This window comes from Atta colombica, unplaced genomic scaffold (assembly GCF_001594045.1).
Source record: "Atta colombica isolate Treedump-2 unplaced genomic scaffold, Acol1.0 scaffold12, whole genome shotgun sequence".
Taxonomy (NCBI): Eukaryota; Metazoa; Arthropoda; class Insecta; order Hymenoptera; family Formicidae; genus Atta; species Atta colombica.
This window is the reverse complement of record NW_017259206.1, coordinates 3,782,058-3,795,757: the sequence shown is the minus strand read 5'-3', so window position 1 is coordinate 3,795,757 and position 13,700 is coordinate 3,782,058. Positions and strand designations below refer to the sequence as shown.

Here is a 13,700-nt window from a genome sequence, read left to right as displayed (position 1 = left end):
ATATTTTTATTGCTGTCCAGATGATACAGTAGTAGCAATAGTAATATTTATAAAAAAAATATTTCTCACTTTCAATGAGTTCTAGAAAAAAATTTAGAAAAAAATAAGAACTAGAGAAACTTGATAATTGCGAATTCAGTGATTCGTAGAAAATATTTGAAAATAAGTCGATTATGAATCTGTTTTTATCTAAGTGAACACTACACTGTTAGAGATAAAAGAGCAATGGCAACTCAATCTCTTAGTTAAATAACATTTTGTTATTTTTAACTTTGTCATGTTGTCAAGATATAAATCATTCATTTTTATGATTAGTTTCAAAGTACAATTATGTTCGTATTAACACATATACTTAGTAAATAATAAACTAAACTAAATTTTGAATCAAATTTAATACATTTTCTTTTCCATAGGAATTATTAAAAAAAATAATTCAAATTTGAATTTAACATTGTATTTTCTTAGAGTGGAACTTTGGAGTGGAATCTAATTCAATAAAAACAAATGAGCCAGTATTGAAAAAAATGATTCGATTGTCAATTTCCAAGAGTGAGACTTCATTCTTTAGGATTAGATTTCATTCCAAAGATTTTAGAGAGTAGCATTCTTGTACTCAAAATAAAATAATTATAAGTTTTAAATTTAGCGAAAAAATTAAAAAATAAATTTTGTGACATATATCTTTCGTCTTTATACGAATAGTTTATCGAAAGGCAATCGAAGACTTCAAAGATGATCTAATTTCGAAAATGTCCAACGAATCAGATTCACGAATGGCGATAAGCTTTGGAGCCTCCAAGACGAGGCTGCATCGTAACGAAAATAGAACGGAAATGGAAGATTATATGCAATCTTAGAATCGTCGAATATTCCTCATTAAATTAAGAACGATTATTTGATCGTTCCTCAAAGAGCTCGATAATGTCTCGTAATAATAAAATATGTCTGAAAATTCGGTCTAATCGTGATGTAATCACGCGCAAAGTTAAGAGCGTGTACGAGGCGATCGATGCACGATCTCTCAGATGCGGTAGCTTCATTATACGCTGATTGTAGATTTAATCGAATATGCGCCATGTAAATGCTCGCTTTACTTATCGTCTCGAAGCATCGCGCATTTCACGCTTGCCTGCTAATTGGGGGAGTGCCCGGGGCGAATCAAAGGTAAAACCAATCGCGCTTCGACGTAATAATAGCAGTCCATTGCTTAGCAGTAAAACATCATGTATATTTAACAGGCGATGAACTTTTCCAGGCTGCTCGTCGAAAGGATTGATTGCCTCTCGTTTGCGCCAATCGTGGTTTTACGTGACGAGGCTTCATTTACCGATCGCGCGATGGGAATGTCAAGGTTGGCTTACCAGTCGCGCGATGTAATTTTCAACTGAAATGCAACCCCGATGCGAGGAGGTGGGAGGGGGTAGCTTTTTTGTCCGGGTGAAGCGGAAAGGAAATCGTGCGCGTGCTCGAAATTGGGTCAAGTGCGGATGAGATGACGCAAAGAGCAGGGCAAGGACCATCCCTTCGATTCGCTGAGAAGAGTTGGAAAATACGGATCAGATAAGATGAATTATAAAAATGAAATGAATTTCAAGGACTGGCCTACTTATTAAATTCAGGATTTTACGTGTAACAATTATTTTATTTATACTTTTTACATTTGACATAATACTTGTTTTTAATTGAAAAAGACTTGAATTGAAATGATTTCATTACGTTTCAAAATAAAATTATTTTATTATTGTACACATTTATTTGAATATGGCTCTTGCGATTTTTACTTATTGTTTTCCTCTTTTTTTGTATATTTTAATTTTTGTTTAATTTTCAATCATTTATGAATGTATTTAATTCTTTGTGATTTATTTATTTTAGTTGAAGAAGACTCGGTGAATTGAAACGGTTACGTTTTAAAATAAAATTTATTATATGCTTTTGGCCGTTTTTATTATTAGAATTTATATATTAAAATTCATTATTTTTATTTCTCGTTTTAATTCTTTTTCTTTTATTATATGCTATAAAAGTGAATTTTTAATTTAATATACAATGTTTTTAGCTTTATATAATTATGTCAATTATAAAGAAAAAGATTTACAGCAAAATGAATTAATTATAAAAATAAATATACTGAAATATCAGCATGTGAAAAATAAATCTTCTAGATTTCTCTTTAGATCTTCTAGATTTTTCTTTTTTTATATGTACCATACTATGTAATTATTAACAGCGATACGTGTACTTTGAGTTAGGCTCGTAAACTACGTTTTACTTATCGCAAAGTTTGCAACTAACATTTGTTTTCTTTGATTTTATTGCAGGTGAGTACCACGGTATCTGTATCGGTTATCATGCATCTTCGCTCGTACGTGTTATACTTCTTCGTCACGTAAGTAACTGTTTTTAAGATGATTTACATGCTTTCGTGATACCTCTAGAACTTCATAATCATACCAGCCACGTGCAATGATTAATCCTTGGCTTAATAAAAATTTACCGAACTTTGCAAAAAGAAAACGCGCGAAAACCTTTTCTTTCTAAAATACTTTATAGTACCTACTTTTACTACAATAAATCCATATCTTCGTTCTAATTCTTATGCCTTATGGTTGCATTCTTAAAGTTAAATTGATTTCGTAAAGTTAAACAGATTTGACGATTTTTATCACATCGTTCCATGTTTCCAGCACGATAGATTACTTCCATTGGGAGAAACGGGGATACCGAATGGATGTAATACAATATAAAGCTTTTCTCTCGAGATCGTACATACATTCCCCCGCTCCGAATGTATTAAAAAAAAACGGCCATCATTCTTAACTCGGCCAAGGTTCATTTCATGGCCCTCGGGAAACTACCAGGAGAAGATAAAGACGAGGAGGAGAAAGCGTTGTCTTTCTCGCCCGACCGGAAAACCCGCGATATCCACGAGGACAAATTTTATTGAATGGCGATTAAGAAAAGATGTCCTGGAATCTATAAAGCATTTCGATACGAAAATTCCGACGAGTGCTGGCAGATCGTATTATTATCATTGTTAAAATCTATAATAAAATATATCGGACAAATTAGTGCGCAATAAAATATAATTATCTAATAATGTTTATATGATGTATAAATGTATAGTTATTGTCTAGTATCTATGAATTTGCTGAAGATGATTTGAAGAAAACCGTTTCAAATAAGGTGGTGTCGACAATAATTGTACGTTTATTATGTAAACATTATTAGATATTATACTTATATTTTTATTGCGCACTAATTTGTGTTGATGCTCTCATTGCCCGATATATTTTATTACAGTTTTTAATTTCGAGAGCCCGATTAATATTTAAATTTTACATTTTTTATTATCATTATTGTTTGGATGATTTTTTTTTCAGGATAAATTGATTCTGCGCTAGAATACTATTGATAAAAAGATCGTTCTCTCTGCACGATTTGATTACCTTGAACTATCGTGCACAAACAGGCGTTTACAACGTCAACAATTACGCATTTTTCTCCGACTATCGCCTCCAAAAAAGAAAGGTTTAAGCAAATATAGAGCGACGGCCTTTATCTCGGCCTCATTACATGCCGTCGTTTGCATTTTGATTAAACCTCATATAACGTTACAACATCGTGGCATACACGTAAATTACGAAAATGCACGTTCTTGTTGCAGATAACTACTTTACTATTTTTAACCTAAAAAAAGTGCCAAGTGCGTCGCATCTCGCGATAATGAATAACACTCTCCCGACAAGCAGCCGTATGTTTGCATAATTAAACGCGGGTCACCCATTTGGATCGCGAAATCGATATTCTCGATACCGTTTCAATTCGTTACCCGATTTTACTGTATCATACAAATCGTACTGTATTACATGTGTTTTCAATTTATTTCACATTTCATTATTTAAAGTATGCTCGTAAAAGCCACGAGATGCAAAAGTATTAAAGAACGAGAGTGCACCTGCCTTCTACGTGGAAAGAACGAGTTTGCTGAAGTATCTAAAGATATAGCTCTATATTAGATACAGATCTAAATAATTTTGGTATTTTAATTTACATTCGAACAGCCTGTGTTGGCTTATATCGGTATTATTTATCGTTTTAAGATTTAATCATTTGACTTAATCATCTGTATTTCATTTATTAATTTTGAATCTAAATAATTTTGTTGGACTATAATCAAAATAATTATGTATCTACCTACACTGAGAGAAATTTTCTGATTGAAAATAAAGTTGGAAGATTGTGATCACATCAGTAAGAATTCTGGCTATCTCAGCTAGAATTGTAATAAATTCAATCAGAAAGTTCTTATTTGTCCATTTTCATTCAGAATTCCAATCAAACTTAATGCAATCAAACTTATTTTCCAGTGTAGGAATCTCAAATGATGAACAATGTTGCAAGAAGTTTTAACATTTGAACAATTAATTTCATTCCTAATTATTTTGACAGTCTAACAAAATTATTTTCAGATATGTATTTACACTGAAAAAGAATTAATTAAATTTTAAAATAAATATTTATCAATAAATAAAATAATACTTAAATCAAATTAATGGATTTCGTACCAGATAAATATATGTTTACATTTAGTAAATATTTATAGTTAGTACTATATTCAAATAAATATTCATTAAATTTTAGTAATTTTTTTCAGTGTACCTAAATTTTACTTCAGCAAAATACTTGTCTTCTTCGTAATCAAGTTTAAGTTCGTCGCAGCAATCGTAAATTATATTGTGAAAATAATAAACGCACTGAGAAAGAGAAAGAGGTAGTTCATATACACGATATATTACAATATATTCTCAGCCGCGTAAGAGAGGCATCTGAACGCGAAATAAATGCGTTTCAGATCAGTCGGGAGGAGAGCGCGATTCGGGTGAACGTACTATTTATACATCATCTATAAAGACAACACCACGCACCGTTTTGCGTCCGTAGCACCGTTGAGGAATCTCAAGATCCTCAACAGAATCCACCGTCGCAATGCAGTGGTCACATACAACGTCCTTGACTGCTCTTTCCTCCTCCTCTTCTTCTTGTTCTCTTCTCTCTTTCTCTCGCCCTCTCGCTTTCTCTCATTCTCATTCTCTCGCATGCACTACCATCGTCTCTCTCTTCTTGTCTTTCCCCTCGTCATCCCCTCTCCTTTCCACACCTACACTCGATTGATCATCCGTCCTGTCGCTTCTCGTGGATAGGTATTATTTATAGCATGGCAGCTACATGCGTCGTGCGTGGTCGCATTAACACGATCAACGTTGTACGTGGATTCTCGAGACCGTTCGAACGAGGTGACTGTTTCTGACGCCCGGAATCGTGCGTCTGATAAACGCATAGAGATGTCACGTGCTCGACAGTATACGATCGTACACTCGCCTTGAGAGATTAATCAAGTCGATTCCATCTAACTTGAGTAACGTGCGAATTGATGACTCGTGGTAATGCAATAATATATTATTCATTTTTATAATTACGATCGCTTGTGTCGAGAGCCTCTCGAATGCCCATCGAGAGATTTCGGAGCACAGCGGCGATTCTGTTCGAGACCCGTTGAATATCCCTTTCGGCGTTGTTCTCGCTCTGCGAATTCCTTTCTTGTATTCTCTTTCCTCGCTCAAAGTCGCTCATTAGGATTCAGGGAACGATTAGCCCCCCGAAAAAATCGCGAGCTTTCAACGAGGCGAACAATGACGCGGCTGATTGGCGAACCGCTTTAGAATTAGAGGCCGAATTTTGCATTGTACATGGGTGAGACCAGACGAAACGCAGCTGCTTCGTTCGCGCGCTCGTCTTCCGTCTCCTTCGCTTCAGGCTCACCTTTTTCTTCCTACTCTCTTTTTTCCTTCGACGGTCCTCTTCGTCGGTCGTCATCATCATCGTCGCCCGTCGCCGTCTTCGTCGCCCCGAGTAACGTTTCGGTAGTTTTAGAATTCCGGTCGCTGCTTTTGTGTTTCAGGCCATAGCATACGGCAAACGGACGAGTCGCGGAATACATAAATGCAGAAAGTCTAAATCTACGGGATAAAAAGTGGAGCGATCCATCGATCTTGGGCGATGGATTTCTCTCGAAAACGGCCGCTCGGATGCCGATCTTCGCGAGAAATTCACTCTATCAGTAACAGCTGTCGCGGTTCATTACGCGATATTGCAAGTTTCCGCGAGGCTCGTAACTTTTTCGCTGAGAATTACGAGCTTTGTCTATGTAAAATGCCGCTAAATTATCATTCTTTTTCGTACCGTTGCCTGAAAACTTTACTTGAGAATTATTTAGTCGAGATCAAAACGCGAGAAAGAAAAATTTGCATCGGGATGTCCACAATCGTTAGTACAAAGTATCTTACGCTGATTGTACCTTTTTACATTCAAATAACAGGATTGGAAAATTGCACAGATCTGGAAAATCGGGAAAAGTCAGGGAAATTAAAATTAATCACGGAAAAAGCCAGGAGAAAATATAAAAGAGACTGGAATTTTGAACTTTGCTCACAATTCCCTTAACTGCTCCTATTCTAAATAATTTCTATAATTTTTTTAAATATTACATCTGACGTTTATAATCAAACATGTTCAAAACTCATGCACTTTAAATAATTTTTAAAAAATAATTAAAATTTGTATTTTATTTAATCGTTCTTTTTCGTCGTAATTGCATTCTTTTTTCCATACTAATTAATTTTTTTTGGCTTGAATTTGTCCTTAAAATTTTATGCTACTAAGCTTCGTTTGCGTTTTTATAATACAAGCTAACTTTTTAAAATCCTTGCTTCTAAATGTTAAAATGTTTAAAACATACTTTATATTGATCATGGAAATTTTTATCTAGAATACCTGGAAAAGTCAGGGAATTTTTAAATTCATTTTCTGTAGCAACCCTGACAATTAACAAACATAGTAATAATTGTAAAAGTGACTATTATACAAGTTTTACAGAAATAATTTTATAAAATTAATTAAGACGTTTGTTACCTGGAATTTTTACGAGATTCCTTTTTTATTCTTCAAAATCAGAATTTTCATAGAATTTTATTTATTTTATTTATTTTAGTAGAATTTTTAGAATTTTACTATTTAAATTTTAATTTCTGTCTGAAAAATGATTGCTTTGACGATTTTTTCTTGATTATACAAAATGTTGACAATCACTTAGCAATAAGTATAGCATACACATAATCACGAAATTCTATTAAAAAAAATTAAGTTCAAGACAATACTCACAGCTAAATAGAGTAACTCATATTTTTTTTTAGTAAGCCTTTTCTATTTCGTGGCTCTAATTGAGAAAACGATACAGATAGATACAGTCTTTATCTTTTATTAATTTTCAATATATAGTTACTTACATTCCAATTTATTTCAAAGTTGCATAAAAAAAAATTGTCTAACTTGGAATTTTGTACAAAAACCTACCTAGAAACTATTTCTCAGGGATTTTTTTACATAATTTCATTAAACGTGTCCTAATTAATGTATATAATTAAATTGTTTTACAGTTATTTTATAATTATTAATAATTTATTCAACTAAAGAGGTGTATTAATTTTTGCACAGTTGTCACTTTTATGAGACTGTTACCACTACGTTTTTCTCTGAATGCAGAGTTAGTTTCCGAATGGCTTGAATACTGGTGGTGCATCGAGATGCGAAGACTCGTTTATGCACTTTGTAGCGAGACACGGCACTCAATACTATCATAATGCATAAGCTATACATATATATCTATATATTGGAAGAAACACGATGCTCAGACTGAAACCCCGAGTACTCGATGATCCAGACCGACCTGATATTTAATACTCACGCGATTCATTGTGCGACGATCGGAAGAAAGCACGCCTGTCATTTGAATATCGATCCGAATTTCGGAGTGCATAAGGAGATAAAGCTGCAACACGTGATGTATTCAGAGTGCGTTTTGTGCGCCCGGATTTGTTGTCCGGTTGTGCGGAATTCCCGGATTTCGCTTTTGTTCGCGCCGGTTTCTCGGCCGATCTCGCTCTCTAGGGACCACATAGAATTGACGGCGACGTGAGGACGACGACGACGATGATGCCTGGCGAAAACCAGTTCCGACGAAGAATGTAAACGGAATATCGGCGAGTCCAGTTAACCTTTTCTCGTCCTACTGCTGCGCTCGCAAAAAAAACTGGCAGCGACCGGCATGCATTTTCTCGTGTATGCAGTTCACGATCCGCGCATCAATCGGCCTGTACGATGCTACCGAAAATTACGCGCGCTGCATCGAGATAAATGTATAGAATATACGTAGGAGAGAATTGTATTAAGCTTGTTGCGTTTGTTGATATATACAGGAGTTGGAGAGAATATTAAGCTTGTTGCATTTCTACATATATTTATTCATGTATCGATCTGCCACAGGTTTATATTTCGCCTATTAATTGCATCTATTCTCTATGAATGAAACTTGTATTTAACATTTCACTAACTTGCATTTAGAAAATTAAATTGTAGAAGTATTTCATAAATGCAATGTGGTAAATGCAGGGATCTAAAGAATTTTGAAATTCCTAAGATTATATTTTTTCTGTGCAATTCTTAATATTGCCTTTGTATTTATTAATTTTTTTTACAAACCGCATCATCTTAGCTTAATTTACTCTACAAAACTCTAATGAAAGTTCTCTTTAATACATTCTACTAACTTGTTATTGAATTTGTGTCCGAAAATTAAATTGCAGAAGTACCTATATATGCAAAGTATTGCAGGAATTTATGAAAGAATCTTTTTATGTATTTTTTGACCTTTTAAATTATCGCTTGTAATATCAATCGTGATGCAAAGTTAATTCAAAGCTCTTTCGAAAGTCCAAATGTTTATTCCGCAGAGGTGGAATTTAACGGAACGGGATAATGGAGAACAATGCTTAAATTAAATGACGACGATAAACCGAAGATCAATTTGACCTTCGCTACTTAACATTTCTCCTGGCGATAACGAGTCGTATGTAATGCCGCGTATCGCAGATAAGGGAACCGCCGTGGTGCAGAGAGATGGCGACCCAGAATTTCGCAAAAACAAGGTCGACGCACGCGGAACAACAACTGCCTGGTGTATACACGAGTTAAATATAATCTCCTACGCGACAGTCTGCCTTTATAAAGCCATACGGCGACGACTACGTGCGACCGATGTTCCTTCGCGAACACGTAATAAACTTTAAAGCTGAAAAGACAGCTCGGCATGCACCAGAGAGTGCAGAGGCCCACAAGCGGCGAGTAGGTGGCTAACCTTGACGACCACTTGCAAGCGAGCTACACATACACGAGCGTGCACAAATAAACGTGCTGATGACGGTGGTGGTGGCGACGACGGCTGAATGCCAGGGTGTGTGTTTCCTCGCGTGATGGCCGTAGTAGATGTGTCGTGGTATGGTTGGTCGGCTGGTTCGCCGGCATATGGGCCAAAGGCACACTGGCCTGCCATCGACGATGCAAAAACCGACCAACTTCCTCAACCCTCCACGGCCCGGCATGCCTGTCTTCGGATCAGTATCATAACATGCACTTGCCTCGTACTAATATGACCGCCACGCGGATGCTTTTACCAAGCGTATCTCAGAAATCTGCGGCGAATATTGTTATTATTATCTCAATATTGTTATCTGATCTGCGTTGAGAGATTATTTGCTCGGTCAGTATCTCTCTGACGATGATTATTTATAGCTAGATACAGATCTGAAAAGAATTTTATTGGTCTATCAAAATAATTATGTAGAACATTTCAGGCTAGAATGTTCAAATTTTTTGCTCATTATGCTTGAACTTTATACATAATTATTTTGATGGTCCAAGAAATTTTCAGATCTCTATCTACACCATTAAATTCATGTCAAGTTATATCCAATTTGAGTTATTTTTAATCATTTCTACAGGTCGCCACTACTTGTACATAATACATCGTTAATTTGATTCAAGGAAATATATTAAATTTATTATTTACTACATGTATTAATATGAACGATGTTCACTTTTATGCTAACTTTTATGCTATATCAGAAATTGATTAATTTACATTTTGACAAATAAAATGTTATTTAACTCGAGGGATTAGCTTTGATATCTAACAGTGTAGCTAAATTTTTAGATACTTCAATAAAGTTGTTCTCTCTATGCAAATATGATATTGGAGGATAAATTCTATTCTTGTAATAAATGTTTATTTAGACTCGAAGACATTCTCGACGTTTTCAAAATTTCTCAACGTTGAGAAGTTTTAATTCATAAAATTCCCACGGTTGCCTGCTCCCTTTCGAGTATATGGTTGTTGGAGAGCCTCACAGGTTATCTCGCGATTTCCTGCGTATCACGGCGGTTCGCCGAACTATTTTTTATGCAAATAACGTAGATAACTCGTCGGCCGATGTGCGTTACTCGCGAATACAGGTTTCTGTCGGGCGCGTTGCAGCGGCTTCGGAAGGCTTCCTCAAAAACGAGCTCTCTCTCTCTCTCTCTCTCTCTTTCTCTCTCGCCGTGAGGACAGCGGGCGTGCCTAGGATGTTGCCATGGCGAACCTATCGACGGCGTCGAAACAGGTGCGGCGCAGGTTGCTCGCTGCGATGCGGTCCACATCTGCGAAGCTTCTCCCTTTTCGACTGAGTGCAAAAATAATTCTAACATAGATAACAGAAGTAATCGCGAGCGAAACCGAGTTCTTTATCGATGTTCGTCGAGCTTTCGTAAACAATCGGAATTGTAAAGAAAACGGCGGATTGCATAAACAGATAATTAGAAAAAGAAGTGCACCGAGCATACACGTTTTTCTATAAGTCATTGTTAGAAGACCCGTCGTTTTGTAAAGATATAAAATTGTTACTACTAAGTTGAGAGGATTTTAAAGAAACATGAATGATCCAGCGAAGATAGTGGGATTTACATGTTAAAGGATATTTGCTACTTGCCTTTGTAAAGGTACGAAGCATAAGAGAATATTCGAGAGCGTGAGTGCGCGTTGCTTTTTTTCTAAGAATTATTTATGTTCAGTCTGGACGCGCGGTATGAATGGCCGTGTTTCTGTAGCAGACGTGTTACGTATTATCAAGAAGAAATGGTTATTTATAAGTTTTTCCTTTGACGTAAGGATGAAAGTACTGGAAAAACATACTAAATTCTAAAAGATATTTATTTGAATAGTACTAAATAAATATTTACTTAATACAATGTAAAATATATTTATTTAATACAAGACTCATTAATTTAATTTAAGTTATTTTTTTTATTAAGTAAATATTTATTTATTTACTTAATTACTCCCTAGTGTATGTCTGAATAAATATTTATTAAAATTTAGTATATTGTTTTAATGTACATTTTTTTTGTTAGTGTGAGAAGGAAATAGCGAGAGGAGAGAGTGTTAGACATTACGGTTATGGTTTATTTCTGTAACGAAAATTAATCCAAATTAGATGGAACTGCCATGTATACATAAATGTGTCATTTACGCTGGATTATTCCACGTAGCGCACGCAATACCGACGTCTCATACGAGCCCGCATCTCGCTTCCGAATAATCCGTTAATGGAACAGCGTGTGTTTCGCAATTGGCCGGCATAGTGATCTTGAAAACCTTTTTTTTTTTTTTTTAAATTTTCCACCGTAATCACGTCTCATTGTGTATACAAATGATATGTATGTATGTATGTACATGTTTGTTGCTAATAACACGTCGCATATCTAAATACTATCTGCATTGAATGTTCCGCAAAATTAAAGTTCGACGATCTTATTCCTGGTTCATACTTGTCGATATTAAAGATTGGAATCAGAAGTGATCCCATAGTTCTGCAGTCAAAGTTTTATTTTATTACAATTATTGATAAATGAATAAAGAACAGTCATATTCGGTCAAGACGAGTCTTAATGCCCGATAATATTTTTCTGCGAGTTTTTACAATTTCCAATTCAAATTATTTAAATTTAGTTAAACTGCTTTTTTCTTAGATGACCTCAATCAACACAAATGTCGTTCTATTCTTCTTTGCATTGAATAACAATAGAGCGACACTTGTGTCGACTATGTATTTTAAACGGAAAGCATGCCTTAGTAAATTTTATTGCATTTTTTTAAATCTACAAATAAACACAGGAAGAATTGAAGAAGATAAGAAGTTTTATGTTATTATTTTTTTATCTATTTTATAAATTAGCTGAAAAATAAAATAGAGCATTTAGAACATATTTCTGATTCGACCCCACCTTCCTAAATATGTTCTGAAAATCTCTTGTACTTCAAGGAGGAAGTTATGTTTTACAAGTTATCTCCATGTCCTGATGTATCATTAAATGCCAATGTTTCGTGAATATTGCAGTTCACTGGATCAAGGCGAGGAGTAATTTGATAATATATCAGGTTGCTTCTCGTCCTGATGAAGTGACCTACAATGTTTACGAAACGTTAGCATTTAATGTGTAGTCAAGACACGGAGATAACCCGCAAGCTTAATCGCGTAATTTTCTTCGAAGAAAATATTTATGGAAATTTCAAAAGTATCATTAAAAATCCACCATATTTAGATTCGGTTTTTTCATTTGTTAATTAACTCGTGTTCATTCAGATGTTCATGCTGAACTTGATGATAATATAAAATTTGTATTTTTATATTTTTCTATCTGATTAATCACTAAACTGATTCCGTAAATAATTTGTAAGGTTATCGCTACAAAACTATTAGTTTAGTGATAATCATAGCTGGAGAGACACAGGTTTTACATTATCATTGCGCTATGTGAGGATAAATCTAAACCACAAAAGTTAACCAAGTAATGAAAAAGTTTTATATTCATTTCTATACAATTGGAAATAATAAAATTTCATTATTTCCAACTGCAAATTAATCTCAATCTCGGTTTAATTTACTCTCCATCCTTTTTTAATTCTTAGAATTAGAAGAAGATAAAAAGTAAATCAAACTAAGATTAAAGATTATAATCTACATCGGTAGAAATGGGCATTAGAGGATTAAAGTGTACTTCTCCGAGGAAGTACCGTCGTATCCGCGGGATTCTCATCCGCATCGACCCGAATCGACCCGAATCTCATTACGCGAATCTCTCGTCGGCTATTTTCATCGATCGCGCCCGACTATTCGCAACAACGTCTAAAATTAACACCGCATCCCGTACTTCTCACTCCGCTATGCGGACTTACGTCCCCGATAAAAGCGTAATCCGTCCGCCAAAATTATTTCGCGAACGCATCTGCACGCGCATCTATATGCTCTAATCGCAACGTTCGGCGTTCACCAGGCCGTCTACCGACCGCCCGAGGAAGGACGAGGGGGATGGAAGGGGACGAAAAACACATCTCTCTGACTCCGATCGAACGTTCCCTCACACGCACGCGTGTCCCACCCCCTTCCCCCCTCCCCTACCCCACCTCACCCCACCCTCGTGTACGAGTACGCACATACACACGCTTGCGCGTTCGCCCGCGACCTCCCCCTCTCTTACCCCCTTATCGGCATTCCCTATTACCCGCACGCTCGCTCCGACGTGGCGCAAATTTCGGTCACACCTGGTAGAATCCCAATGCAGGAGAGAGGAAGGCTTTCGTGGTGGCTCGCGCACGCTCGACATTGCAGAGTGCGCCGTGCAAAGCTCCCCCGTCCGTCCGTCCATCTACCTTCCCTACCACCGTTTATTTCCCCGTGTTTCCCACCACTTCTCAGACGCCGCTTCCT

At 35.9% G+C, this 13,700-nt stretch overlaps 1 protein-coding gene across 4 annotated transcripts in view; it reads left to right on the top strand.

Annotated features, from left to right (window-relative positions):
- LOC108694434 (retinoic acid receptor RXR) overlaps window positions 1-13,700 on the top strand; it is a 103,072-nt gene that overhangs the window by 16,730 nt on the left and 72,642 nt on the right. The window contains exon 1 of one of the 4 annotated variants that reach the window (XM_018203928.1): window positions 2,341-2,389. The exons of 2 other annotated variants lie outside the window; for them this stretch is intronic. The gene's annotated coding sequence lies outside the window, so the exon portion shown is untranslated. Of the gene's footprint in view, window positions 1-2,340; window positions 2,390-10,856; window positions 10,933-13,700 lie in introns of those variants that run through there. One more of the 4 variants, XM_018203927.1, reaches the window with a different exon arrangement.